The following is a 6,269-nucleotide window of genomic DNA, read 5'->3' on the forward strand; positions in this document are numbered from 1 at the left end:
CTATTACCAATGCACCCTAGAAACCAGTAACTGTAGGTGGGAAGAGCTCTGGCTGCACAGAGCTCTCCTCTGCTGCATGTAAAGCTCTCCCGCAAGTTAAGCACAGACAGCGACGTAACGCCTAGCGACAGCAATCCACCGCCTGCCAGGCTGCTGGCCGACAGGCCTTTACAGCTGGCTTGCCTGCTCACTTTGTGCAAGAAGCCATAGTGCTCCTTCATGAATTTTTCTCTCATTCTTCTGCAGCACCAGGGACACTACATTTCTTCCCCTAGTTTCTTCTCTGTGAGCACCTTTGTCCTCACATTGTTAGGAAAGGGGATTACTTCCCCCTCTGCAGGGGCCGGCCGGAGCTCAGCACTGTTGCTAGGGCTGGGAGCTTGGCTCTCCCGCCAGTGCCATCCGTTTGCTTTTCATGCTTCATTTGGTCGACATTTAGCACGTAACCAACTTTTAGAGCACTTTCCACCTCTCTCAAGGAAACAGCAAGAGAAGTCTTTTCTTTCAACTTCGCTTGCTCTTCGGAGCCACTGATCTCCTCACTGCCGGGCTTGATCTACTTCTCTTTTCTGGGATCAGAGATCAGCACAGAAAACAGCTGTCCTGGTATAAGTGCAGAGGTTTCTCAAGGCTTCCCCACAGACAAACCAACCTCCCTCTTCGGTTACATCCAGAGTAGTCTACAAACTTAAATGGGCACTGGTGAAAAAGTCTTATCTATCTATCTACCTACCTATCTATCCATCCGTCCATCCACCCATCTGTCTGTTGAAGGCAAGTATTTCCCCATGTCCTTGGAGGGAAACCAAGTGCAATAATCTTTAAGGAAAATAAAATAATTCTACCATTAAATGAGGGCTAAAAATCCTAAAGATTAACCCTAAGTATCTTACTGATAACTTCTGTAACCTCGGTGACTGACATAAATTGTCCTTGAGTTTTATTTGCCGTATTCTTTTCTGATAATCCTTCTGTTTCTTCAAATCTTGTCTGAAATATTCATCAAAGAAGAAGGTCTTCTAACAGTGCAGTTCAGCAAGAGTTTGTTCGAAAGCTTCAACACAGATTTTGCAGTTAGCTGTTTTCAGCTGTAGCACAATGAACAGACGCATTCAACAAGACATGTAGAGTGGATATTTAAATCTCTTCTTTGGCCTGTCAGAAGGACAATTAACAGATAATTAACAGACACATTCAACAGTAATTTGAAATCATAATCTTAAATCTCAAGGGACATAAATTGAAAGTTGACTTGATGTACATGGAATAGGTATCAATCCCTAGGATCTCAGTGAAATAGTTGAATAGAAGTTTCTGTTCTCTGAAACGAAAAGGGTTGGCACCTTCAAAAAGTAATTTTCTGATCCTTGCTATAAACTTCTGTTTACAGAATTTTTATGAAAGCTTTGGCTAGCTAGCTCAGCTGCAGGATTACACAGGACATTCTGTGAAGTCATTTAAGTGAAGGGATTCATACAGATTATTGTGACACAAGAATTTTCATTTCTTTAATATGACAAAAAGGCAATCCTCCAAAATTCCTCCTCTGAACCTGTGACACATTTGAAATTTATTATAAGTTTTCCCAACAAATTTCACTTTTAATTTTCCTCAGTATATAATTGCTGCCCAACTGGCAGGGGTCGGTTGCAATAAATATTTGCCTCAGCCAACTTTTTTCACTGCAGGTGTTCCTGTGTATTTGCTAGACACCTCAAAACCAAGGATAGTGAATTTTCTTTCTGCAAACCACATGTAGAGCTTGAAAGAATGGAAGAGATCAAATAAAGACAGGATTAAATGTAGCATTTTTGCAGGTAATACCTCTTTACACATTGGTTTGTTGCATTCTGCATTGCTTTCCAGCTCTCTACTCTTCACATGCCTGCTACTGGGTGATCAGTCGGCTGCCACCAACTAATTAACAATCTAATACACACTAGAGTTCTTAAAAGACTGCAAAATTGTATTCTAACAGTGTGGTAACAAACTACTGTGCTAAAACAAACAGAAGATAGAGGCTATTGAACAGTCATAACTACAGGAAGAACAAAGATGCAATTGCTCATCATTACTGGCTAAATAGCAATAATAAATAGCAATCAGAGTGGTTTCTAGGTGACCCACAATGGCACACTAGTTTTGAAAGCTTAAACTGTAAAAAGAGAGGGCTAACCAAAGGTTTCAATATTGGTCTCAGAAGAGGCTCCAGGCATTTATCTCAACAGAAGGGAAATGTATAAATGTTAATGTAGAAGTGTGGATTGTGTTTCATGTGAACGCCATATTCACCTTAATACTTTTGAATTACGTAATTTGAACTTTTTGAGTAAGTTGATGTTGGAATACAGTGAAATCAGTTCTGCCCATATTTAAGAGCAGGATCTTAAATATGTTGCTATTTCATGTCATGAGCTCTTACCATTTAAACCAGAGTATTTTTATTCCATCAAGGTTACCAGCTTGATTTCTGAGTAGTTTCACACTGCTGTAAAAGAGGAGGGGGAAAAAGGCTGAGGGAAATTGATTTTTTTTCTGTGTAAGCAAAAAAATCTTTCTGTTTTATGACAGCCTGTAAAAATTGATTGCTTGTCAATGTAAACAGGTGGTAACAGATCCAGGATGATTGGCATTTACTCTGTCCATCCACAGCTCTCATGGGACTTTACTTTTAACATATTCCACTGTGTCTGCAAACCCAGCAGTTTAGAAACACTAACAAGGATTTCCACTTTTAAAGAACTTTTAGTAGCGAGTCTACTGAGTACTTGGTGACTTCCGCTGCTCAACAAGCTAGAAAGAAGCTGCCTGCATCATGTGCATGACCAGTGCTGTTTCAAAAGTCAAAAGCACTAAAAAATGTGCATTTGCAAAGGTACAATCCTACCTATTCTCCACCTCCTTCTAGCTCAAAATGGGAGCTACTACTTTACCTACTCCTCTATTATAATTTCAGATCCCATTCAGGTTTGTTCCTGTTCTTTAGTCTCGTGTTTTGTAATGTACTCCTTCATATCAGCTTTTTTCCTGCTAATTAGATATTTTATCATCCCTCTCATCCCACTCTTGAGTAATTTTTGTCTCCAATTATTTTGACTTCTTTTCCCTTTACCAGCAGCAGTAAGCTTTAACGACAGCTGTCAATAAAAATCTAAGACTTTAGGGGGAAAAGGTACACCAACCAGAATTCTGTTTATGCTCTAGCTACCTTTTTTCCTCTCAAATAAACACTTCTTCCGCATCTAGTTATGGAATTTTCCTGTTAGGAACTGAAAAAAGAAGGTGATGAAAATCTGGCATGTCTAAGTACAAATTATAACAGGATAAAAGTAAAATACACGCCTAGAAAACATTAATTCATTTGGTTTGGTTTTCACTTTTGTGGCTTTGTTCTGCGTACATGTGTAATTTTATGTATTAGTTCCTTAGATTTTTAAAACTGTAAACAGAGGATTTGTATTTGTAAGACTGAAGTAGAACTGACTAAAAGGAGTTAGAAAGAGGACAGTGTTTTATATACTTCTTGATGGACAACTCAAAAATCTTTCAAGTAACTCCTGAAAGAGGCATATGAGTCTCTCAGCAGACACACACACCTACCAGCAGTAGTTTAAGTTAGTAAATTGAGCTATGAAAGTAAACCAATACCTCATTAATTCAATTGCATTTTTTAGGTCTACAGAGAACATGCTTCTTTTAACACTTTAGTTGTTTTCAAAACCTTCCAAAACTTTGACAAACATGTCAACACCAAAAGGTCAGCCAGCTTTCAGACTGGGGTTGTCCCAGGATTTGTCCTAAGACTTTTCTTTATAATATATATGAGTAACACAAAGCTATGCATTGAACTTAAAACAGCCTAAAAATTAACACTTAACAGAATTTCAGACCAGAAGTACAAACATTTTTTTGAGAAACACCTCCTGCCCTGCAAATTTATACTCCTTTTAAAACTCTACCCTGGACTGTGCTTCCACAACACTTGGGGATGAAGAAAGTGAAAAATTCTAGAAACGCTGTAAAATGTGTTGCTGGTAAAGAAACCTTTGAATATCTACAATACACTTCATTTTAGAACAGAAACGGCTTCTTCCTAGGGGAAACTCTAAAGGTTGATATATTTTTTATTATTTTTTTAATGAGAAAGTTGTGCTAAAAAACATATTATAAAAAATAATTAAATGGTTCAAGGCTAGGCATTTTCCATACATAAAAGTATATATGCTAGGCAAAGCTTCGAACCTATGCATTATGAATCTTACATTGCATGCTGTCATAGAAGTCAAAAAAAGCCTACGTTCCTCGATCTAGCAATTTAGAAGCAGGTAATCCCTGCTAAAAACAAAACAAAAAAAAAATCCCAACAAGCTAAGATAAAACTACACAGAAAAATACCTCAGAAATGCTAGTGGGCTGATTTGAAGAAACATTTCACTTGAACAATTCCCAAATATCAGAGCCTGTTAAAAATCCTTCGCAAGCCATCAATCTTCTATCCCAAACACTTCTGGAGAAGAGACAGACAATTCCACAGCAATATGAGGGACAATTCAACATTTCTGTTAACGCAAACGACTTGCGTTACAGAATGGGCCCACGGAGCCAAATCCTCGACTCGCGGTGGTTTACTCTCTGGCTCAGTTGAAGGAAGCGCTTTCAGCAACGTTTACATCTGCTGATTACATCGCCGACCCAGCTACCATTTTTAGAGGGAAGCAGTTCTGCTAGAAAAGGTACCTTGTGTCCTCTCCCTGTGAAAGCTATCCTCGCAAGCAAGGAGCATACGCTAGCTGTTGGTCCCCACAGTATTTCCACGGGCACTGGCAAGTCTCAGGGTATCGGGAAATGACGCAAGTAGCTTTGGGGAAAGGAAAAGGAATGGGAAGCAGGGACATGGAAAGCATAAGGAAGTGAAGGTAACAGCAAGAAGTTTGGTATGAATTAAATATGAATTTTACATATAGAAAACAACACCCTAGTATTTGCTACCTAGTTGGACATAAAATTAATGGAATAAATATAAAATGCAATGAAATTAATAGCAGTGGTACTGAATGTAAAGTTGTGGAAGGAACAACTCAATTTGCTGTTACACTGTTTCACAGAGTAGAATGATCACATTCAAAGGACTAAAAGGGTAAAACAGAATGCATGTATTCACCTTTAATGTCCTTACATTAAATTTTGTCATCTTTTCTGATATTATACCACAATAGTGGCTGTGTAAGTGAAGGACTACTTATCAATAATCTAGAAACTGCTTCAAAATTCCACATATCTTGTAATTCACAATAAAAAAGCCAGTGCCACAATACTAAAGAACTGGGCTAAAAGACATACTGGTTGGTCAGATGCAGTTACTTTGAATTATGACACAGTTCAATTTCAGTTAGTAAGATTTTCTGACATTAGAATCACTGCATTCAAATAGAGGTTAATGAGACTTAAACAGGTATCAAACATACAATAAAGATAATTAATTTTAGGTCTCAGTTGGGAAAGAGGAAATGTGATTCTGCCTTGCAGTACCAGGCTAGAAGCCGCAAATTGTAAGTTCTGTCTTCTTTTAGAAGACAGAACAACCAAGTGGTGTTCTTGATACTTATTTCTTCCTTTGTGAAATACTGCTACCCATTTGCTGCAAAAGTACTGTAAGGCTTACCATCAAAATTCTTATAGTATTAAAAGAAAATTTAGAATACCATTATAAGTAGCAATTTAGTATACCATCGAAGATATTTTAGTATAACACAACGCAGGAGCCCATTAACCTTTCACTAAGAAGAGCTCAATATATTTTCTGTAAGTTGAAGTCAGTACTTTCGGGTTTCCATTTACTTGCTCTATTCATTCCCTGTCTGCAACACAATCACGACACTTCTATTATTTCTCTCTCTCAAACTGAACTATCTCTTTTTTAAAAATCTGAATTATTTATCTGTGTGTGTATGTGTTCATACTCCTTACGTTAGAAAAGTTGCTCCTTTGGTGTGTTCAGGAGTAACCGTAACTTCCATTTGCAAGAGCCGAACAAACCCCACAGAATTCACGCTGAGCTAGAATCTGCTGGTTTAACTCCCTGCTGGGAGTCTGCCAGTTGGGAAACGCTGACCAGCAAGTACAGGTCTTAATTACACAAACCCAGAAGCTGCTGCCAACCTTTCCCTATTGAGAAGCATTTGCTTTCTAGTGTTCTTCTTGATGAACAGATTATCACTCAAACCAAATTTATTGCTGCTTTATATTGTAAGTAATTAAATGAAGAAACC

The sequence above is a fragment of the Opisthocomus hoazin genome, chromosome 4, assembly GCF_030867145.1.
Source record: "Opisthocomus hoazin isolate bOpiHoa1 chromosome 4, bOpiHoa1.hap1, whole genome shotgun sequence".
In the NCBI taxonomy this organism is placed as follows: Eukaryota; Metazoa; Chordata; class Aves; order Opisthocomiformes; family Opisthocomidae; genus Opisthocomus; species Opisthocomus hoazin.